The 24,947-nt window shown below is 42.6% G+C and overlaps 1 protein-coding gene across 3 annotated transcripts in view; it reads right to left on the bottom strand.

Annotated features, from left to right (window-relative positions):
• The window catches only part of LOC145361787 (synaptotagmin-1-like), a 151,388-nt gene that overhangs the window by 107,558 nt on the left and 18,883 nt on the right, over nucleotides 1-24,947 (bottom strand). Inside the window, exon 1 of one of the 3 annotated variants that reach the window (XM_080217765.1) lies at nucleotides 12,973-13,020. The exons of 1 other annotated variant lie outside the window; for it this stretch is intronic. The gene's annotated coding sequence lies outside the window, so the exon portion shown is untranslated. Of the gene's footprint in view, nucleotides 1-12,838; nucleotides 12,888-12,972; nucleotides 13,021-24,947 lie in introns of those variants that run through there. One more of the 3 variants, XM_080217762.1, reaches the window with a different exon arrangement.

Genomic DNA, 24,947 nt, shown 5'->3' with positions numbered 1-24,947 from the left:
TGCTTCTTTAAGTGCGTGGAAAATCGAACCCTTTTTCTCAATGGGAATGTGGCTCTAATTTGGAATGAAGCCATTAAAGGAGGCTTTCTTTAGTTTTCTCCTGTGCTTCTGCACACACACACACACACACACACACACACACACACACACACACACACACACACACACACACACACACACACACACACTTTTCGGCACCCTGGAGTGAGAAGGGTTAAACAGAAACATTTATGGGTTTTTAATTTTTCAGTTAATCAATTTTGAATGGTTAGGTAAATGTCAACGCAAATGAGGAATAACGTATAATGTTTCTGAAGACCTGGTTTAACAATCTCAGGCATTCTCTAACAACGTAGATAGTGAAATTTGTGGTATCATGCAGCTTGTATTAAAGGAGGAGGATGCTTGATTAGGTAGAGAGAGTGTCATTGTGCAATTAGTATCCAGAATTATAGCTGATTTTCTGACTCTAGCATCATCTTGTCAGATTCAGACAATGCATCTGGGTTGTAAATTGGTTGAGGTCAACTGTAATCCTAGAGCAGTTTGGACAATATAAAGCATTCCAGCAGCACGCAGATTTAATTTCCAACTTTCACACAATGCCTCTTTTCCCATTTACTACCCCTCTCATCATTGGACCCTACAAGAGTAGCAATTTGGAATGAAAGGGAGGAATGTGTCTGGAGGTGGTGGTCATGTACTGTTTGTTCACTTGCAAACTCAGAGAGGCAATGGCCTAGTGGTATTATTGCTAGACTTATTAATTCAGAAACTCAGCTGATTCAAATCCTGCCACAGCAAATGGTGGAATTTGAATTCAATTAAAAAAAATCTGGAAGAGTCTACTGATGACCATGCAACCATTGCCGATTGTTGGAAAAACCCATCTGGTTCACTGATATCCTTTAGGGAGGGAAATCTGGCGTCCTTACATGGTCTGGCCTACATGTGATTCCAAAGCCACAGCAACGTGGTTGACTCTCAACTGTCCTCTGAAATGGCCTAGTGAGACACTCAGTTCAAGGGCAACTAGGTATGGGCAACCAGCAAGGTCTACATCCCATGAATTAATTTTTTAAAAATTGGACTTTAATACAAACAAGAGCAGCACAAAGGCCACACGATGAAACAACAAATCTAAAGTTATTATAGAACTTAATGTAGTGTCCAGTTGTCAAAGTCAGCATCAGTGTAAAGGGAAATTGAACAGTCTGCGTGTTTAAAACAAACATTTCATCAATGCCACCTTCCATGTGCCAAAGAGGCAAGCATTAACCAAAACCAGTCAAGTTCTGCTCCAACAAAGAGGCTCCAACAAATATGTCTTCAAGACATATGCAGAAGGCATTTGTGCCTAATGATCATTGTGGCCGTTTAATTGTGTGCATTATGAATCCCAGAGAAAATGATAATGATGTGAAGTGACAAGGGGGTAGGAGCAAATAACAGAAGTGTTAGCTCTTAATAAACTAAAGTGAATAACTCTGCAAAGGACAGTATGAATTAATAAAGGAGCAACAGCCATGGGAGCTCCCATACAAGGCATTTTCTGCGGTATCTCAGCGAGCTCCTCATTTGTAAATATTCTTCCTTCCAACCCTCAGGGCAATCAGTGAAATGTGATAATTCCTAATTAGCAGGAATTAACGGTTTGAAAATGAATCTCCCTTACAAATCCTTTCTGTGTCTCGATCTGTGAGAAATCTTAGTATGAGGCACAAGGTGCACACAAAAGTTTTACAGAAGTGACAGTAGGTGGAGATTGACACATCAAGCAGCAGAATAAGTGTGTGTGTGTGTGCGTGTGTGTGCGCGCGCATGCGTGTGCGCGCGTGGGGTGGGGGGATCCTGTGCATGCAATTCAGGAACTCACTGACTCACTGAAGTGAATCAAGATAATTGGAGCTCTTCATTTCAATTTGCATGAGTTTTTTTTGCATAAAACAATGACAATGCTAAACATCAAAAGGAATTGGGCCTACTGCCTCCAATCCCAGCATTACTTTGAACACTGAGAAGTTGCTATTGACGGGAAATGTCACGTTATACACATTTTAAATAATAAAGGCTGACACCAATTCCTGGATAATTTACATAAATACTATGGATGCTGGACAACTAAGATAAGAAAATGCTGGGAATACTCTGCAGGTCAGGTAGCTTCTGTGACATCAGAAACAGAGTTAATGGAAGCCATTATCTGGCCCCATTTAACACAAATCTAGTTATGGCCGAAGACTCTTGCAACAAGGCCAGAACAGGATTTGTGCTGTGGAGATCTCACAATGAGACATCAATGCCATCAGGTTCGAGACCAGCAAAGGTGTGAACCTAATTACCATTCATTTCAATACATTTTAATATGCGGAAACGGCTTAGCACCGTACCTTCCGGTACATCACATGTTCCCGATCACCAGCATAAATCACTAATCAGAAAATGGAGACCAGACGCAATGACCATGTCGGATATGCGGAGGCCAGTGCTGCCCCCAGATGGTCATGGACAAGGATGGGCAGTGCCCTGGCAAGAGGTGGGGCCTGCAAGGAGAGGAGCCTGGGGCAGGGCCTTTAGGGAGAGCTCACTGGGGCAGGGCCTGTAGGGAGAGGAGCCTGGGGCAGGGCCTGTAGGGAGATCCATTGAAAAGGCCCTGATACCCTGATGCCAGCAATCGTTGGGGAGGATAATTGATTTCGGTGGTTGTTGATTGTCTGGGGGTAGACTCCTTGGAGAGAATTGATGGAGGGATGTCTCGATGTCTATGGGGTGGGGCAGAGAGGGGCCTGTCTGTTGATGGTGAGACCACGGCATCCTCAGGTCTCTTTGGAGCTGGCGTCTTTATGCCCTGTTCTTCACCGCGATTGTGCAAAACTGTGCCCGCTGTTTTAAAATGGCACAGTGTGGAGGCGATCTGGATGCAAAAATTGACTGTTCCTCTGGGGAGAGGTATGTTGGTTAAAGTCAGAACTTGACACCTTTTTGGGAAAATTCCGTTTGATCTTTTCAGTTCTGATGAAAGATTGTTCACTAAAATGTTAACTCTGATTTTCACTCGCCACAGGGCCTGCCTCACCTTCTGAGCAGTTCCAGCATTTTCTGTGCTATTCCTGGGGCACCTTAATTGTAACTACTTTCTGCCTGCAGAATTTCTAGTCACAGCTACCCTCTGCTTCCTGCTTCTGATGGATTAAATGGATTAATACCTCCTCTAAAATAGCAGAGAGCTGAATATCTGATGAACATATTAAGCATCTGATCGATAAAATTACCAACAGCAACCTCCTGAGTAGGATTCCAACAATCTTTCCGGTCACTTATAATAAAGTCAGAGTAAAAATATTTAACTGATGATTCTAAGGAGCATCCAGTACTTTTTTAACTTCCATATAAGTAACCCTTTAGTCAATGATAGCCCACACATGCTTCTCACCATTCAGCATCCAATCATTGTACACACATTAAATGTTTCTATATCTAACAGTTCAAATCCATCTGCTGATTTTTTTAAACTCATTGTTTTAATTTAGGATCCCTTCTCTACAGAAGGAGGCCATTCAGGCCATCAAGTCTATACTGACCACAATCCCACCAAGCCCTATTCCCATAACCCCACACTTTTACCCTGTTAATCTCCCTGACACCAAGGGGAAATTTAGCCAATTGACCTAACTAACCTTCACATCTTTGGAGTGTGGGAGGAAACCAGAGCACCTGGAGGAAACCCACGTAGACAGGAGGAGAATGTGCAAACTCCGCACAGAGACCCAAGGCTGGAATTGAATCACTGTGTCACCATGATACCCCTTTTCTCTGTATCCTTTTAAAACCTTCTCTAAGTTGAAGTTTAAAGTTTATTTATTAATTCACAAGTAGGCTGTTTCAAAGTTTCAACATAGATCCAGGGGACAAAAACAGCAAGGATTTGTTTTAAGTTTATTTATTAATGTCACAAGTAGGCTTACATTAACGCTGCAATGAAGGTATTGTGAAAATCCCCTAGTCACCACACTTTGGCAGCAATTTGGGCGCACCGAGAGAAAATTTTAGCATGGCCAACGCACATAACCAGCACGCCTTTTGGACTGTGAGAGGAAACCAGAGCACCCGGAGGAAATCTATGCAGTGACGGAGAGAACATGCAACCTCCAAACTGGGAACGGAACCCAGGTCCCTGGCGCTGTGAGGCAGCCATGCTAACCACTGTGCCACCATAAGTAAAATGCACCTTCAGAGAGTTAGATGAAACTGCAAATGTACCAAGTGAGATAGTTATCTCAAGGGACTGCTTGTTTACTTGATGACAATATCTGTGTGTTCCTAAATTCCTGAGTGCTGTAGGGGCAGTGGTGAAAACTGCTGGCTAAATCGTGAAAGGTTGTAATATAGGAACCTGACTAAAGGCACCACTGGTCTTAGTGGGGGAGTTAGGATAACTATCTCTTTTGCTATGCAAGCAGCCCAGAGAAAAGATGATTCTGTTGCAGATGTGCAAATATAAGCAATTGTGAAGAACTATTTGTCATGTGACAATGAGATAAATGTCTTGCTTGGGACAGCAGTGGGCTACCTCACGCACCACGAGAGAGTCTAATTGAACCAAATAATTTACATTTAAAACTTTAATTATTTTTCTAATCATAGTTGCACCCAAAATTTCTTCACCAACCCATGCTTGTGTCTTGAATACGGTGGAATTTTCCATTTCACAGTTTTGTGCCAAATATGATCAGAGACGACATGGTGGCACAGTGATTAGCACTGCTGCCTCACAGCACCAGGGACCCAGTTCGATTCCCAGTTTGTGACACTGTCTGTGTGGAGTTTGCACATTCTTCCCGTATCTGTACGGGTTTTCTCCAGGTCTTCTCACAGTCTAAAGATGCATGGGTTAGGTTGATTGACCATGCTAAATTGCCTCTTACTCCAGGGGGACTTGCAGGGTAAATACAAGGGGTTATGGGGATAGGGTTTGGGTGGGATTGTTGTGGAGGCTCGATGGGCCAAATGGCATCCTTCTGCACTGCAGGGATATTATGATTCCTTTCTACTATGATTCTAGCGTGATGTGGAGATTCCGGCATTGGACTGGGTTGGGCACAGTAAGAAGTCTCGCAACGCCAGGTTAAAGTCCAACAGGTTCATTTGGTATCACTAGCTTTCGGAGCGCTGCTCCTTCGTCAGGTGAGTCACTTACTGTTGGACTTTAACCTGGTATTGTGAAATTCTAGGAGCACCCTGGGGACTTGAGGAGATGACTTAAAGTGCAAAGAAATTTTAAGGATGATTTTGATGGTGGAGATAAAGGTAGGTGGATCATGGTGTCTGGGTGAAGAGGTTTCAAAGTGTGGGGTGACATGACTAAAAACTATTCCATTGCTGATAGAGTGAAGAAATGTGCAATGATTGGCAGAGGAATGGGGTGGGCATAGTGTGGAGGACTGGTGGAACATGCAATCAATTTGAGTTGGTGGAATGTAGACAAGCATGTAAAGAAGTTGCTTAAGTAGGAAAGACAAGGCCAGAGCGGGTATTGAAGGCAAGAATGAATATTTTAAAATCAATGTGGTGAGGATTAATAAATAAAGAAAATGGCAAGGGCTGAGTAATAGATGAAGAGGATTTTATTCAGGATAGAACATGGACTGCAGAATTCTGGTTAAGGTAAGAAATTAGAAATGATCAACATTTATCCGACATATTTGATGACATTCACATTTTAAAACCCAAGTTTAAAGCCACAGTAGTATATTCTATGAACTATAATTGTTAATGTAATACGAGGGAATGTGACAGACAATTTTCTTAGCAATAAGAAATGCTCACCAACACTCAGTTTGAATTCTGCCAGGGACACTCAGCTCCTGACCTCATTACAGCCTTGGTTCAAACATAGACAAAAGATCTGGATTTTAGAGGTGAGAGTTACTGCCCATAACATCAAGGGTGTATCTAACCGAGTGCGATATTAAGGAGCCCTAACAAAACTAATGTCAATGGGAATCAAATGAAAAATTCTCTGCTGATTAGAGTTATCCCTAGCACAAAGGAAGATGGTTGCGGTTATTGGAGGTCAGTCATCCCAGCTCCAGGACATCACTGCACAAGTTGCTGAGGGTAGTGTCCCAGGCAAAACCATCTTCAGCTGTTTCATCATCTTTCATCTATCATAAGGTCAGAAGTAGGGATGTTCGCCGATGGCTGCACAAATGTTCAGCAGCAATTGTGACTCCTCAGATACTGAAGCAGTCCACATCTAAATGCAACAAGACCTGGACAATATCCAGGCTTGGCCTGACAAGTGGCAAGTAACATTCCTGCTACCCAAATGTCAGGTAATGATCATCTCCAACAAGACAGAATCTAACCATCACTTCTTGACATTCAATATCATTGCCAACACTGAATGCCCCCACTATCAACATCCTGGGGAGTTACCATTGACCAGAAATTTAATATGGACTAGCCATATTAACACTTGGCTACAAGAGCAGGCCAGAATCCTACGGCAAGAAAATCACCTCTTGACTTCCCAAAGCCTGTCCACAATCTACAAGATACAAGTCAGGAGTGCGATGGAACACTCTCCATTTGCCTGGATAGGTGCAGCTCCTGCAACAGTCAAGAAGCTCAACACCAGCCAGGACAAAGCTGCCCGCTTGACTAGCACCCCATTCCACAAACAATCATTCCCTCCACCACCGACATACAGTGACAGCCATGTGTACCATCTACAAGATGAACTGTAGGAATTCACCAAGGCTTCTTAGGCAGCTCCTTCCAAACCTATGACTACTACTATCTAGGCGGACAAGAGCAGCAAATACATGGGAAGACCACCACCTGCAAGTTCCCCTCCAAGCCATCCAGCAAGAGTGTCTGACTTGGAAATATATCACTGATCCTTCACTATCACTGGGTTAAAATCCTGGAACTCCCTCCCTAACAGCATTGTGGGTGTACCTATAACAAGTAGGCTGCAGCAGTTCAAGAAAGCAGCTCACCACTATGATCTCAAGGGCAATTCGAGATGGGCAATAAATGTTGACCTAACAGTGATGCCCACATGCCTTGAATGACAATATACAATAGAGCACAAACGGCAATGTGACAAATGACCAGATGCTTGTTTTTTTCAATGTTGTTGGTTGAAGGATTAATATTAGCTGGGACAATTGGCAAATCCACCTAATTTTCTTTGACTAGCATCACAGGATATTTTATGTGCACCTGAGAGATGGAACAGGGTCTCAATTTAACATCACATATACTGCAGGACATCTCAAACAGTGCAGCACTTCCTCAGTCCTGCAGAAAAGTGCCAGCCTAGATTCTGAATAAAGTTCCTGGAGTGGGGCTGGCTGAAGTGCGACTGATGAGCCAAGTTTAACATCTAAAGCTGGAGTTCATAAAAGGTGTAAATCAGGAGGACAGCAATGGAAATGTCAAACTGGAAGTAATGAAAGGGTGAATAATTGTATATGGGAACATTAAACTTGGAGCACAGACAAATGAAGTATTGGACATGGCAATGAGCTGGATTTGGTGTTTGAAGATCATCTCAGGCATGTGTGGTACACCTAGTTTCCCGTTCCACTCAAATAATGGACGTCTGAATGGGAGGTGGGATCAGAATCTAGTGTACTATTTCTCGCAGAAACCAAACAGGATGACTTCAGGCTTGTCAGTGTTGAGTTACAAGCAACTATACTGTAGCAACAATAGCAGGGATATTGCTTTCAATAAAGTAGAGGAAATTTAATTGCAGGGGAAAGTCAGATGTCTAACAAAAATAATGAGCTTAGTTCTGTCTGGCTATGAACTCATATCAATTTATTATCATTGAGAATGAAGACAGTAGGTTACCCTTTCTGAGCCCCTACCTCATAGAGTCATTGAACCCCTACAGTGCAGAAGAGGCCATTTGGCCCATCAAGTTTGCACCAACTCTCTGATAGAGTATCTTATACAGGCCCTGTCCCCTATCCTATCTCTATAATGCCACACATTTAGCACAGCTAACATACCTAACCTAGATATCTTTGGACACTAAGGGGCAATTTAGCATGGCCAATCAACCTAACCTGCACATCTTTTGGAGTGTGGGAGGAAATAGGAGCACCCAGAGGAAACCCATGGAGACATGGGAAGAATGTGCAAACTCCATTCACAACTTCAGCATATCCCAAAGTGCATTACACTAAATGATGTACTTTTTGAAGTATGGTTACTGTAATATTAGATGTATGACAACCATTTAAACACAACAAGGTCTCACAAATGGCAAGGTGACTTTTTTTTTACTGATATTGTAGGTTAAATAGCGGCCAGGACAATGGGAAGAACTCCCCTGCTCATCTTTAGAATAGTGAATGGGATCCACCCGATAAGGCAGATGGGGCATGGATTAACAAAAAAGGTCCAGAAATTTATCAGGGCTGGGATCACTGGTATAACTGTGCAGAGTCCTGTAGGGTAAAAGCAACTCACCATGAAACTAATATAAATTGTGAATGTCATTAGATAAATAAAAGTTTTTCTTCTCCTTCTCTTTACACAGTGAATTGCAATACCTATAATAATAATTAGCTAGATGGCTAAGACATACTTTTCAATGAAAATCTGTTTCTCTGAATGTACCAACTGATATTCTTAATATTTATCCCAATTTATGTCATTTTCTCCTGTTCCGCAGAAAATTTTTGTCTGTTTGGTTTTTCCAATCCATACAATTGGCAGACCACAGGTGGCAGCTCAGAAAGGATAATCTATTATCTCCATTTTCAATGGTCATAGATGGAGTTTACAGTCAGACAGAACTAAGCTTATTATTTTTGTTATACTTCCAACTGCTATTTATTCATAACATTAAGCATTACTCATTGTATGGCTGCGTGAGAGTTTTTGTTCATTCAACATGGTTGAGATTATGCATCTTGCATAACTGCAAAGAGTTCCTGTTTAGTTAATAGGATGAGAATTAGTCACAGTGCAATTGTACAGAGTTATTGTTTATTCAGTAGGGTAAGGAATGCTATTTTCCTAATTATATTCCTTTGGGACTAATATTCCATTTTGCAAAGCCATCTGTTCCTCTTCCCTGGTTTTCTCTGTGCTACACATCTATCCAAGACAGTGAGACCTCCAACAGTGTTGCTGAGTAACCAATTTCTAGGAAATGTGTGGCAGTAGCTGGCAGTAATTCTTCATGCAATTACTAAACCACTCTGTTAGGAAGCAATTGACTTTGGGTTCATGCTCCAAACTGCACTACTTTGTGTCACAGAGTTTTTTGAAATACTCACTTCAAACCTGGCAATGTCATCCTGTTTGGTAACGCAAGGTGATAATAACTGGACCATAAAGGATAATTCTAACGATCTACATATCTGAGAAACGGGCACAAGTTTATGGGCCTCAAAAATAAAAATAACTGAAGGGTCTCCTTATTTCTTCAGAGTAAACTTGAGCATGACTGGTCTGAAGTAAATACTCCTTCATTTTCAGCTTGGTATGGGCTTCTGCTCTGCCAAAGACCGCAAGAAACTACAAAAGGTCATGAATGTAGCCCAATCCATCATGCAAACCAGCCTCACATCCATTGACTCTGTCTACACTTCCTGCTACCTCAGCAAAGCAGCCAGCATAATTAAGGACCCCATGCACCCCAGACTCTCTTCCACCTTCTTCCTTTGGGAAAAAGATACAAAAGTCTGAGGTCATGTACCAAGTGACTCAAGGACAGCTTCTTCCCTGCTGCTGCTGTCAGACTTTTGAATGGACTTACCTTGCATTAAGTTGATCTTTCTTTACACCCTAGCTATGATTGGAACACTACATTCTGTACACTCTCCTTTTCTTCTCTATGTATGGAATGCTTTGTCTGTATAGCGTGCAAGAAATAATACTTTTCAATGTAAATACGTGACAGTAATAAATCAAATCAAATAATTTAAGCACTTTTATAAGCTTTTTACAGAAAGCAAAATAAGGATTACTTAGGAGAGAGAGAGAAAGAGAGAGGGAGACAGAGCAGACAAAAGCCAGCGCAGGATCGAACAACTCAAAACATAGTGTGGATCAAATTAACTAAACATCGATCTGTGTCATAGATGCATAGAATCATAGAGGTTTACAGCATGGAAATAGGCCCTTCGGCCCAACCTGTCCATGCAGCCCTTTTTTTAAATCCCTAAGCTGGTGCCAATTGCCCGCATTTGGCCCATATCCCTCTATATCCATCTTATCCATGTAACTATCTAAACGCTTTTTAAAAGACAAAATTGTACCCACCTCTACTACTACTCTGGCAGCTTGTTCAAGCTGTGTCAACAATATAACTGAATACTTATTTGTATTATTAAAAAGCTGGGTACAAGCAGTCTCCAGCTGCATCAATTACTTGCTTCTGTGGCCATGAGAAAGCTTCTGTTTACCTTACATTGTGCTTTCAGAGTGTGCAGCTAAGTCTCTAGGCTGGACCCAGAATTCCAAGCTGAGGTGGCCAAATTAGCTTAAATTAGTTTAAAGCAAAGCACAATTAGTTTCATGAGGCAGATATACCTTAAAATGAAGTCTTTTAACTGGGCAAACCATAACACAACAATAACTGACATTTACCATGTTTTACAGGAATGTAATCAGAAAAAAAAATTGGACAATCTAAAGAGGTATTTGGACCGATAATCAAAATCTTAGTTAGAAAGGTGGGTTCTAAGGAGCAAAGTAAGAGAGAGGAATATTGAAAGGGTTATGGAGGGAATTCCAGAAATTGAGGCCCTAGGCAGCCCAGCTACTAAAGGTGTAGCGAGCAATGAAAATGAGGAGCCCAGAAGAACAAAACTTGAATGAATGAAGGGACCTTAATAAGGGGAGGTGATCACCTATGGTATTATTGCTAGACTATTAATTCAGAAATTCACCTAATGTTCTGAGGACTCTGGGTTCGAATCCCACCACGGCAGATGGTGAAAGTTGAATTCAATAAAAAAAATCTGGATTAAGAATCTACTGATGACCATGAAACCATCGGAAAATCCATCTGGTTCACTGATGTCCTTTAGGGAAGGAAATCTGCCATCCCTACCCAGTCTGGCCCATATGTGACTCCAGAGCAATGTGGTTGACTCTCAACTGTCCTCCAAGGGCAACTATGGATGGGCAACAAATGCTGACCCAGCATGCGACACCCATGTCCGAGGAATGAATAAAAAAGGATTTTAGGTCTGTATGACGTTACAGCAATAGGGAGGACGGGGTGGGTGGGGGAGCTAGGGATCAAGTTGAAGGCAAGGATGATGGTATTTAAGGTATTTCTGCCTCATAAAAATTTTTTAAAAATGTTCCCAAGAACAAGGAGATAGAAATAAACTTTGCATTACAAGAATACAGAATTGTTCCATTGATAAACATTGCCCAGGTTTTTAGTTACAGGCGAAGATGACAAAATGAACTTTTTGTTTATCCCGGCACACCTTAAACCCAAACTGCAATGAACATTTTCACCTCTGACTCACTGTCAGTAAGTGCTGCAACCACTGGTCTAGTTACTCAACCAGTACCCGTGGGTGGCTGACACCCTGCATTACCTCGCCCTAGTGGCTGCACATCACATGTGAGCCTAAGATACAAGTTCCAACGGGCTATTCAACTGCCGAAAGCGTCACCGCCAAAACCTGTTGCTGGTCTGGCTGATCGGTGGTCGTGTGTTCACTCACATCCCAGCGCTGGGTAGGGATCGGGTGTTGATCCAGATTGGGACCAACCCCCCACCCCACTCAGGGCACTGAGCTCAATTGGTTGGGCTGCTACTATCAATCAGACAGCACGGATAAACTCCTGGAAGTCTGAGCTATTGGAAGTTTGTCGTAAGTATACCAAAAATCCAGCAGCGACAGAGTTAACCATCCATTTGACAAGAGCACAGAATCTGGGCAAACAAATGTTTTGGTGAAATGCTACAATTCTTGAGAAAACCAGACTGAAATAAAACACAGATCCGAACGCCACACATTCTTGACAAGTGGAAATCATCACAATCATATTCTGGCTTCACTGCCGGCACAGATAATCCTTCAGTCTCAGAGTTTACAGATAACAGAGCTGGAATAAGCTGCAGCCAGTGAGCTCTGAATTATTGATTGAACGATTCGGATTTAAAACAAGGAATTATTTAACTAAACTCTCTCTGCAACTCACTTCCCAACAATCACAAGTCCCCAAGTCCACGCCAGTAGCACCTCCCTAATCCAACAGCGCGGCCCCCTCCCACCCCACCTTACAAGCACCTGGCCATCTGAAAGGTGCTATCCAAATGCACTCTGTTGTTGGTGGTGTCAGGGCAGAAGCCTAACCCACCCAAAAAGAAGTCTACCCCCCACCCCCGACTCTGTTCAGCGCCACTCTGGGCAATGCCTTGTTGCTCAGATGGACTTAAAGTAAATTCGAGCAATGCCCAGGTTACGTACAAGAGCTCCACCCATGCGGTAGGAAGCGAATCTGAAAATTATTACAACCAGCACCTCTTTGCAAATATTTTTTTAAATCCCTGAGTCGCCAGGATATTATAGAGGGCGGTGTCATATATCTATCACACACACACACACACACACACATAACTGAATTAACAACATCCATGTCATTTTGCCTAATCCTTCACAAAGAACTCTTTGAGTTGCGGGAGTGGCCAATTAAGCAGCACATATATTTTGAAAAAAAAATGTGTCTGTGTTGAAGCCATCAGCATCTTCCTGAAAAGAAAATAGCTTGTTCTCTTAAGCTGCTGCTAACAATTTGGTTGCTAGGCAGCTGCTTAATACAGAAGGCCCATTTCCCTTACCTTGGGTGGTCTTTGTGGAGTTTCTTTCCCCCTCTCCACCCCACCCCACCCCAGCCCAAATTCTTTCCAAAGATTTGTTCAGCCCGGCTGGAGCTACAGGTCTCTCTTCTCCTTCCCGTTGAGCTGAGGCTTACTCTAGTTGGAGCTGTCCAGTGCTGGGAGGTGCTGTAAATCCTGCTTGCTCAGGGTACACGCTAGCTTTCAGAGTAACAACTACCTCCAAGGGTGGTGTGGGGTGGGGCGCTGGAGGGGGGTGGGGGGAGAGCCCAGGAGGAGACAGCAAGTATTCAGCTCATCCTTCCGACTATACCATCCTCCTGAGGGTGGAAAAGGGAGGAGGGATGAACTCACCATGCCAGCAAAAGAATGAAAGCGAGCAGCCAACTACCCCCCTCTTCTTGTCAAAGATGCTCCAGCCCTCTTCACAGCTTACAAAGACAGGCAACCTGTTTTCTGAAGCACATCAACTTCCAAAACATGGCATTGCGTAAGCTCAACCACAGTTAGTCAGTGATCTTTTTAAAATACAATTAAGTTAACTTATTACTGGAATTATTGCCTGACATTATATGGCATTGATTTGTCAATTATACACCCGGGGGAATATAGAGCTGAAGGTGGATGATTATCCTACAGAAAAATCCATTCGCCAAAAGATGAAAACACTCAAGTAATCAACAGTCACAATACAAACTGAAAGCGAAAAGGGACTCGGTTGATGCTTTGAGCCGACAGAACTATTTGAAGATTCTTTTCCAGAAATATGATGCTGCCTTAACTCTTTGCAATATGCTGACAGGTCTGCTGTATATTTAATTTCAGATTTCTCTCCTGTAACTAACCTGGAAATATCCCCCCTGCTTGACCAGAGATTTGTGTACAAGGGAGCGAGGTTAAAAGATAAAACTAGCCAGTTTCATCTTCTCATAGCTATGTTATGTTTTTCATTCATGGTCTTTGTCCATCTTAATCTCCCATCAGGAAAATGGAGGCACTCAGAGTGTCAACTGTGAGGCAGGATTTTTTTAAAAAAGTCATTTTTTGGACATGAGTATTGTAGGCAAAGCCAACATTTATTGCCCATCTCTAATTGCCCCTAAGAAAGTGGTAGTGAGCTGTCCTCTTGAACTACAGCAATCCATGTGGTGTATGTACGCCCACCGTGTTGATTTCCTGTGTGGTTTGATACAACCGAGTGGCTTGCTAGAACATTTCAACCGACAGTTAAGAGTCAACAATGTTTGCTGTGGGTAACATGTAGGCCAGACCAGGTAAAGAAGGATGGAACTTACAGAATACTGAAAGGCCTGGATAGCGTGGATGTGGGGAAGATGTTTCCATCAGTAGGCAAGACTAGGATTCGAGGATCTCAAAATAAAGGGATGATCCTTTAGAACTGAGATGAGGAGGAGATTCTTCAATCATTTGGCGTGTGAATCTATGGAATTTATTGCCATAGAAGGCCGTGGAGTCCAGGTCATTGAATGCATTTAAAACAGAGATAGGTTCTTGAATGGTAAGGAGATCAAAGATCACGGGGAAAAGGTGGGAGAATGGAGTTGAGAAACATATCAGCAATGATTGAATGGCAGAGCAGACTCAATGAACTGAATGGCCTAATTCTGTATATTATGGTGTTATGGCAAATTTCCTCCCTTGGCTGCATTGGTGAATTAGATGGTTTTTACAATAATCCAGTGGCTCCTGATTATTGTTAATGAGACTATCTTTATATTACAGATTTATTAATTGAATTTAAATTTCCCCGCCTTGGTGGGATCTGAACTCATATGATTAGTACAATAGTTAGAGCCTCTGGATTACTAGTCCAGTAGCTTTATGCTAATATTCTTCAATATGGAAGAAAGTTAGGGACATTTGCTGATCTGAGTGTGGACTGGGCTTTAGTGAGCATAGCTTGCATATTGTATTTGATTGCGTCTATTTATTGGCGTGCATTTGTCTTAAAACATTTATGTACTTTTCACCATTTTAGTACATTGCAAAGACAGCAAAGCACTTTTTAAAGTGTCATCATTGTCATAATGTAGGGTAACTGGGTAGATAATTTGTCCACATAAACTCCCAGAAAGAGCTATAAAACAAATGATCAGATAATCTGTTTTAATGATGTTGATTGAGATGAACCAGGATACTGGAGGGAACTCTCCTGCTCTTATTCAAATAGGGGCAGGTGTTCTTTTCTGCCCATCCAAAAGGACCTCAGTTTTACAAAAGACAACACTTTCTGCAGTACTGTACTGAAATGTCAGCCTAGATAATGTGTTCAAATCTCTGGAGTGGGACTCGAACCTACAACCTTCTGACTCAGAGATTAGAGGGTTTTCGTATGAATAAGTAGACATGAATGTGGTTGCCTAGGCCAGATGAGTAATAACTCATCTCTAATTGTCCTTGAGAAGGTGGCAGTGAGCTGCCTTCTTGAACTGCTGCAGTCCATGTAGCAAACCAAAGCATGGCTGAAAGTCTGCTTCCATGGGGTTGGAAATCTTATTCGCTACAGAAATTTGAAACAATTGGATTTTATACACTAAACCTCTCTCAATGGGATCAAGAAAGCCAAGGGAAAGACTAAGTGATTCAAATCAAACACAAACACCTTCTGGATTTCATTTGAATATCTGTTTGATTGGCAGTTTATTTGGAGTTTAGGAGACAAACTTTTAAACTCTCTTCATCCTAATCAAATTACTTCTCAACCTCTTCAAATTAAGTAGTTTATCTCAAACCATCAGAGAGTTTTAGGCTAGAGAGAGAGAGACTATGTTAATGACTGGTTATAAATTACCGTGTAAATATTAATATTCAGACTCCTTGCATCTGGTCCAATATTCATTGCACTTTAGTGCAGCAGATGTCTGTTGTTTCTCTATCTTCCAAAGAGGGATAGTTAAGCTTGTAATTACTGAAAATATGCAATATATCACTGTTTCTGTTTCTTATCCATTTATTCATCAGCAAGTCTGTTTGGACTTTGATAAGCTCAGCCACTGTCTCATTATTTTCCTCACTCCCAGAGTTGAAGACAATCATCTGAAGGCAGCCGATATAACCAGCATGCCAAAGCACAGAAACAAAAGGTCTCTGTTTGAACCCTGTGCTCACAATAAATGAGCTAGATAGTGGACAGGTTGAGGCACAGTCTGGATTATGAGGAAGAGTTGTTAGAGATGCTGAACCCTGGTAAAATATCCATAGGAAAACTTGTAAAATTTTAAAAAATCCTTTCTCAGAGTTACAAAGCAAATACAGAGAGTTGACAGGGCAAGCTTTTAATCCAGCTCCTTGCTTGCTCCAAAAACCAATTCAAATTCAGACTGAATCCATTTCATGGTCTCCACAGAAGAGATATACTAAATCCAAACGAACAAGAACAGGCATTGCACCTGATCTCATGCTTGATCTTAGCCAAAAAGCTGAGAAGCGATAACTAGTGCCTCTAATATTGCAGTGCAGATATTGACTGTTTATTCATAGACCAGACTCTATCTCTCTATCTCACCCATACAATGGTGTTACAGTTCATCTACTGCCTGGCCTAGACTTTCCAGCACCAGTCAACTCTGTGAGCCTGTCATTTCTGTAATACATTCATGGCAGTTCTCGTCCTAAGCATGCAACTCATCTCTTGAATACACTACCTGCCCTCCTCCGCTCAACTTAATTTCGAACCCTAAAGCATAGCAAGAGTGCATTCAGCAAATTCAAGCCTGTGAGCTACCTAATTATTGAAACATTTTACAACGTCAGAGTTTGTTTTGGTTTGGTATTAAACAAAATCTATAACAAGCAAAAGCTTATTTTTAAAATTCATTTATGGGACGTGGGCCAGCATTTATTGCCTATCCCTAGCTGACCTTGAGAAGATGGTGGTGAACTTCCTCCTTAAAAAGTACACTCACAGTGCTTTCAGGGAGGAAGTTCCAGGATTTTGACCTAATGACGGCGAAGGAATGGCGATGTATTTCCAAGTCGGGACGATAAAGACTTGCAGGGTAAATTCTAGGTGGTGGTGTTACCAAGTATCTAATGCCCTTGTTTTTCTCGGTGGTGGTGGTTGTGGATTTGGAAGATGCTGCCTAGCAGCCTTGTGAGTTGCTGCAGTGCATCTTGTTGACGGTACACAATGCTGCTATTGCGCATCAGTGGTGGAGGCAATACATGCTCGTGGAAGGCTTAGCAATCAATTGGGCTGCTTTGTCCTGGATGGTGTCAAACTTCTTTAGTGTCGTTGGAGCTGTGTTGTGATGAGGGTCACCCTTGACTGCATAAGTTTTTGCAGTATATATTCTTATCATCACAATAATATTTATATCTCACAAGAATCTCCTCCTAGCCTGTCAACACCTTTCTCCCTCATATGTTTATATAATTTGCTCTTAATTGCCTTGATGCTATTTTCCTTAACTCTTGGTGATGACAAATTCCACATTATTTGGTGAAAGAGGTTTCTCCTGAATTTTGCTTTGAATTTATCTATGACTATCTTCTATTTATGATCCCTAGTTACCATGGATACAGTAGGACACTAAAGTCTGTTTAACAAAACACAAAGTGGTTATAAAATGAGAAATTTGCAATCTGCCTACTCAAGTGCCTTAATCTGAATTCCAAGAAGTCACCCCGAATATGTTTCAACTTTCTTGGTATTGGTGTATTCTTTTTCTTGGTGCGTCTTCTAAATCCTACTGAATGCTAAGGTAACATAATCCTTTTGTTGTAAACTCATTGTAGTAGCAACTTGCAGGTGGCACTGTCGAGCATCCCAAAGGAAGAGGAGCTGGTACTCAAGTAGCCTGTAAATTGTAAAGCATGGGCTTTTGTAACTGTTGATAGTTGAGTCCTAAAGGAAAACGTTCCATTGAGCCTAGAGTAGAGTGAAGTAACAGCAGACAGAACACTTTGGTTTATTTTATTTCTTCATGGGATGCAGGGAATACTGACAAACTCATCCCTAACCAAAACAGAAAATACTGGAAAATCTCAGCAGGTCTAGCAGATCTGTAGGGAGAGAAAAGAGCTGGCGTTTCGAGTCCAGATGACCCTTTGACAAAGTTGCAACAGGGTGTGACTGGGACAGCTGTCAAAGCTCTGACAGTCATCTAGACTCAAAACATCAGCCCTTTCCTCTCCTTACAGATGCTGCCAGACCTGCTGAGATCTTCCAGCATTTTCTCTTTTTGTTTCAAATTCCAGCAATCACAGTAATTTCCTTTTAAGCCCATCCCTAACTTCCCTTGAGAAGGTTGCGCCTGAGTGGCTTGCAAGGCAATTTCAGAAGGCAGTTGAGATTCAGCCACATTGTTGTGGCTCTGGAATCACATACAGCCCAGATTCAGTAAGGATGGTCGATTTTCTTCCATAAAGGACATCAATGAACAAGGTGGCTTTTTACAACAATCCAGTTGTCTCATCATCATAATTACTGACATTAGCTTTTTAAAATTCCAGATTTATTTAACTGAGTTGTAATTTCCCAGGTACCATGATGGGATTCGAACTCTTACCCCTAGATTTTAAGTCCGGGCAGCTGGATTGCGAGTCCAGTAACAAAAGAACATAACATAAGAACATAAGAAATAGGAGCAGGAGTAGGCCATCTAGCCCTTTGAGCCTGCCCCGCCATTCAATAAGATCGTGGCTGATCTGAAGTGGCTCAGTTCCACTTTCCCGCTTTCTCCCCATAACCCTTAATCCCCTTGCCTACCAAAAACCTATCTACCCGTGTCTTAAATATATTTAGCGAGGTAGCCTCCACCACTTCAACGGGCAGAGAATTCCAGAGATTCACCATCCTTTGAATGAAGAAGTTCCTCCTCAACTCCGTTCTAAACTGCCCCCCCCCCCCCCCTTATCTTGAGGCTGTGCCCTCTAGTCCTGCTGTCCTTTCTGAGCGGAAAGAACCTCTCAACCTCTACCCTATCCATCCCCTTCATCATCTTATACGTCTCAATAAGATCCCCCCTCATCCTTCTAAACTCCAACGAGTACAAGCCCAGTCTATTCAGCCTCTCTTCATAGTTCAACCCCCTCAACTCCGGTATCAGCCTAGTGAACCTCCTCTGCACTCCTTCCAAGGCCAAAATATCCTTGCGCAAGTGCGGCGACCAAAACTGCACACAGTACTCCAGCTGCGGCCTCACCAGTGCCCTGTACAGTTGCAGCAAGACCTCCCTACTTTTATATTCAATCCCCCTCGCTATGAAGGCCAGCATCCCATTTGCCTTCCTAATCACCTGCTGCACCTGTAGGCTGGGTTTTTGCGACTCATGCACAAGGACCCCCAGGTCCCTCTGCACCGTAGCATGCTGCAGCTTTTCGCCCTTTAAATAGTAGTCCCTCCTACTATTATTCCTGCCAAAGTGGATAACCTCACACTTGCCAACATTGTATTCCATCTGCCAGGTCCTCGCCCACTCGCTTAGCCTATCTAGATCCCTCTGCAGACTTTCTACACCCTCCGCACAATTTGCTTTTCCACTTATCTTTGTGTTATCAGCAAATTTCGACACCCTACACTCAGCCCCCTCCTCCAGATCATCTATATAAATGGTAAATAGCTGAGGCCCCAGCACCGATCCCTGGGGCACTCCACTAGTCACCAACCGCCAATCCGAATAGCACCCATTGACACCTACTCTCTGCCTCCTATTAGACAGCCAATCCTCTATCCACACTAAACATTCCACTATACTACTGCACCCTGCCATATACAATGTATATTCTTCTTTGAAAAACATGCACAATTATTAGATAAACCTCTAAATAAAAAAAGTAAGCTGTGGAAAGGAATCTCTTAGTAAAGCATATAATCACCCCATTCATGCAATCCTATCTCATCCGCGATAATATGATGGTTCAAAGGTCTATCTGGCTATGCCAGTGGCAGCAATTCTATCTAAAGTGTTACAGTTTCTCAGTTGCTGCGATTTGGACTTACCAAATCTGTACCAAATCTGTCCCTGGCAATTTAAGGAAAGAATTTGGCAGTTTTGATTTTACTTCTTTGGGTTCAGTTAGTTCATCGTGTGCCACAGGCGGGGAGCTAATGAAACAAGATAATTAATGATCAAGCTGCGTGCGATAATCTTCCAAGCAGTTGTGTGTCACATCAACACCCTGGAATTCAATCAAGTATAAAGCAGTCTAACACACAAACAGTATTGTGGAAATTACTGGAACAATTAATTACAGCTGTGCCCTGCATTTTCAAACATTCACTTTCAAAACACTTGTCCGCTGAAATGTGTAAACATTTGCCCATTTAAACACTAACTCCTGCAATCTCTCTCTCTCTCTCTCACACACACACACACACACACACATTCATTCCCACGCACCACACACACACACTCCCACTCCCACACACACTCCCACTCACTGCACACACACATACACACACACACACTCCCACTCACCATACATACACATACACACATACACAGACACACTCCCACTCACTATACACACACAAATACACATATCCACTCACTGCATGCACACACACACACACACACACATACACACACACACATACTCCTACTCACCACACACACACACACACACACATACACTTCCACTCACTGCGCACACACACACACACACACACATATTCATTCCCACTCACCACACACACAAACTTACTCCCACTTCCACCCCTACACACTCACTCCCACACACACACACTCCCACACACTGCAACACACACACACTCACTGCACTGTATGTCTATACACACACACACTCCCATTCACCATGCATACACATACACTGACACACTCCCACTCACCATACACGCACACACTCAAATACACACACACACACTCCCACTCCCACACACACACCCCCACTCATTGCACACACACATACATACACACACACACTCCCACTCACTGCACACACACAGACATACACACACACACACACACACATCTTTTCAAGATGATTAATAAGAGAAGAAAGTCTCAGTTTACATGTAAAGGATCGAAGATAAGGCAGGTTTTAGGCAACCTGATTGATTTTTGCTAAATCACATCAACTTTTTAATTGACTGATTGCTGTCAGGAGACTGTGTTACAGAGAATTACACTGGAATGTATAACACAGACTGTCTCTCGGCCTTTTGGCTCAGACCAAGTGTCAGGATCAAGCCCAAGGTGGGGTGCAATGCCTTATCTTCTCAGCTTGGATCTTGTTTGTCACTTTTATGGGACCACAAATTGGATTCAGTTGGAATTTGAATTTGTTTTTTCATAAAATCCCTACAATGCAGAAGGAGAATGTTCGGTCCATTGAGCCTGTACCAACAACAACCTCACCCAGGCCTATCCCTGTAACCCACATATTTACCCTACAACTCCCACAGGCATTTAGCATGGCCTAACCTGCATATCTTTGGATTGTGGGAGGAAACTGGAGCACCTGGAGGAAATCCACACAAGGAGAATGTGCAAACCCTACACAGAGAGTCACCTGAGGCTAGAATTATACCTGGGTCCCTGGCGCTGTGAGGCAGTAGTGCTAACCGCTGTGCCACCATACCAACCATTTTGGGCAAACAAGGAATGGATTCAGGTTTGCCCAGCCCACTCTGAGCATTGACTTTGTAACTTAAAGGATGGAATAAAAATCTTTTTTAAAAAACAGGCCCTTCGACCCAGCTATGCCTGTGTTTGTGCTCACATGAACCTCCACCACCCCTCTTCTTCTAACCCCATTGATACATCCTCCAGTAACTTTGCCCAGAATGTGCTCATCTAACTTCCCCTTAAATGTATCTATGCTACTACTCAACTACTCCCTGAGGTAACAAATTCCATCTGCTTGCCACTCTCTCTGTAAAGAAATTTCTCCTGAATTCTCTGTTAGTGATTATCTTATATTTATGGCCCCTACCAAACCCTTTCATAAACCTGAACACACCTATCGGACCAAACCTCTGTCTTCTTCTTGAGTGGGCTCTTCTTCCAAGAAGCCTGACCAAGATCCAGATGAGGCCCCTGAGGACAGAATCATCCATAGTTGTCTTCTTCTCCTTCTTCTTTCTTTATTTCAGCTCCTCGTCAAGAGAACAGGCAGTTAACTAGTTTTAAATTAGCATAAAGAACAAAGAAGAATGATACAGTTACAGGAACAGGCCCATGGGCAAACCAAGCCTGTGCCGATTCCTATCCTTATTTCGATCCACTACTTATCGCCCATACAGGGTTTCTATCCCTCTGTTCGTCTCCCATTCATGTATCTATCAAGATACGTCTTGAATGTTAATAATGTGCCTGCTTCCACCACCTCCACTGGCAGCGAGTTCCAGGCATCCACCACCCTCTGTATGAAAAACTTACCCTGCACATTTCCCCTAAACTTTCCCCTCCTGGGGTGGCACAATGACACAATGGTTAGCACTGCTGCTTCACAGACCCGGGTTCAATTCCCAGCTTGAGTCACTGTCTGTGTGGAGTTTGCAAGTTGTCCCCATGTCTGCGTGGGTTTCCTCTGGGTGCTCCTGTTTCCTCCCATGTTCTGAAAGACATGCTGGTTTTAGGTGCAGTGACCCGAACAGGTATTAGATTTTGACAACTAGGGAAATTTTGCAGTAACTTCATTACAGTGTTAATGTAAGCCTTACTTGTGACTAATAAGTAAACTTTAACTTTCACCATGACCCTGTGCCCATCTTGTAGTTGACCTTTCCACCCTAGAAAAAGCCTCTGACTATCCACTCCAAGCCTCTCGTCATTTTGTAGACCTCTATCAGGTCTCCCCTCAGCCTCCGTCTTTCCAGTGAAAATAATCCGAGTTTACTGAACCTTTCTTTATACCAAAAATCCTCTAGACCAGGCAACATCCTAGTAAACCTTCTTTGCACCTTCTCCAAAGCATCCACGTCCTTCTGGTAGTGTGGCGACTAGAACTATTCCAAATGTGGCCTAACTAAAGTTTTGTAACATAAACTTGCCAACTTTTAAACTCAATGTCCTGACTGACGAAGGCAAGCATGCTGTATGCAGCAATTCAAGAAGGCAGCTTCTCAAGAGCAACTAGGGATGGATAATAAATGCTGGCCAGCCAGCGATGCCCATGTTTCACGAGTTAAAAAAAAAACACCCTCTCCATCTGTGTTGCCATTTTCAGAAATCTGTGAAACTGTAAGTCCAGATCTCTCTGGATCTCAATACTCTGAAGGGTTCTGCCATTTATTGCATAATTTGCACCTGAATTTGCTCGCCAATTTGCTCCATCCTGCAACCCCACTCAATAAGATTATGGCTGATCTGATTGTAATCTCAACTCCATATTCCTGCTAACCCCAATAACCTTTCACTCCCCCTCCTTGCTTGTCAAGAATCTATCCAACTCTGCCTTAACAAAAATCAAACATTCTGCTTCCACTGGCTTTTGAAGAAGAGAATTCCAGACATTCACCGGCCCTCTGGGAGAAAGAATTTCTCCTCACCTCTGTCATAAACGGATTAACTCTTAATTATAAACAGTGAGCTCCTAGTTCTAGATTCTCCCACAAGATTTGATTTGATGTATTATTGTCACATGTATTAACATACAGTGAAAAATATCATTTCTTGCGCACTATACAGACAAAGCATACTTTCATAGAGAAGGAAAGGAGAGAGTGCAGAATATAGTGTTACAGTCATAGCTAGGATGTAGAGAAAGATCAACTTAATGTGAAGTAAGTCCATTCAAAAGTCTGAAGGCAGCAGGGAAGAAGTTGTTCTTGAGTTGGTTGGTACGTGACCTCAAACTTTTGCATCTTTTTCCCGACGGGAGAAGGTGGAAGACAGGATGTCCGGGGTGTTGTGGGCTCCTTAATTATGCTGGCTGCTTTGCCGAGGCTGCGGGAAGTGTAGACAGAGTCAATGGATGGGGGCTGGTTTGCGTGGTGGATTGGGCTACATTCACGACCTTTTGTAGTTCATTGTGGTCTTGGGCAGAGCAGGAGCTATACCAAGCTGTGATACAATCAGAAAGAATGCTTTAATGGTGCATCTGTAGAAGTTGGTGACAGTCACAGCTGACATGCCAAATTTTCTTAATCATGGGAGAGGAAACATCGCCTTCACAACTACCCTGTCAATACTCCTCAGGATCTTAAAGATTTCGATCAACTCGTCTCTTACTCTTCTAAAGTCTATTGGATACAAACCTAACCTCTTCAACCTTCCCTCATAAGACAATCTAACCGTTCCTGGAATTAGCCTGAATTCCTTCTGATGCATTTATATCTTTCCTTAAATAAGGAGATCAATATTGTACAAATACATCAAATGTAGTCTTACCAACACCTTGTACAACAGAAGCATAACTTCCCTATGTTTTAATTCATTCTCTTCACAATGAATGATAACATTCTATTAGCTTTTCTAATTACTTACTGAACCTGTACACTAGCCTTTTGTGATTCTTGCACTGGGACACCCAGATCCCTCTGCACCTCAGGGCTCTTCAATCTCACCATTTAGATAATAAGCTTCTTTTTTATTCTTCTTTCCAAAATGGACAATTTCACATTTGCCCACATTATATTTCAATTGCCAGATTTTTGCCCACTTATTTAACATATCTCTCTCCCCTCCCCCCATGTGAGCCCCCCCTCTCTCTCTCTACCCCCTCCCCCATTGGTGCCTCTCTTTCTCTCTCTCCCCCCGCAGGAGCCTCTCTCTCTCCCTCCCCTCGTGGAGTGGTTAAAGTTTTTTATTAGGCACAGTAGGCTTACATTAACATTGCAATTAAGTTATAGTGAAATTCCCCTAGTTGCCACACTCTGGCACCTGCTCAGGTATGCTGAGGCAGAATTTAGCACGGTCAATGCACCTAATCACCCCGTCTTTGGAACTGTGGGAGGAAACCGGAGCAACGGGAGGAAACCCATGCAGACACAGGGAGAACATGCAACTCTACGAGACAGTGGCCCTAGGCTGGAATTGAACCCAGGTCCCTGGTGCCGTGAGGCAGCAGTGCTAACCACTGTGCCACTACCTTTGTGTCATCAGCAAATTTAGCAACTGTACCTTCAGTCTTCTCATCCAAGTCACATTCAAAGTAAAGTTTATTTATTAGTCACAAGTGAGGC

Source organism: Carcharhinus amblyrhynchos, chromosome 35, assembly GCF_965287045.1.
Source record: "Carcharhinus amblyrhynchos chromosome 35, sCarAmb.v2.hapA, whole genome shotgun sequence".
Lineage (NCBI taxonomy): Eukaryota > Metazoa > Chordata > Chondrichthyes > Carcharhiniformes > Carcharhinidae > Carcharhinus > Carcharhinus amblyrhynchos.
The sequence above is the reverse complement of the archived record's forward strand: the minus strand, read 5'-3'. Positions and strand labels throughout refer to the sequence as shown.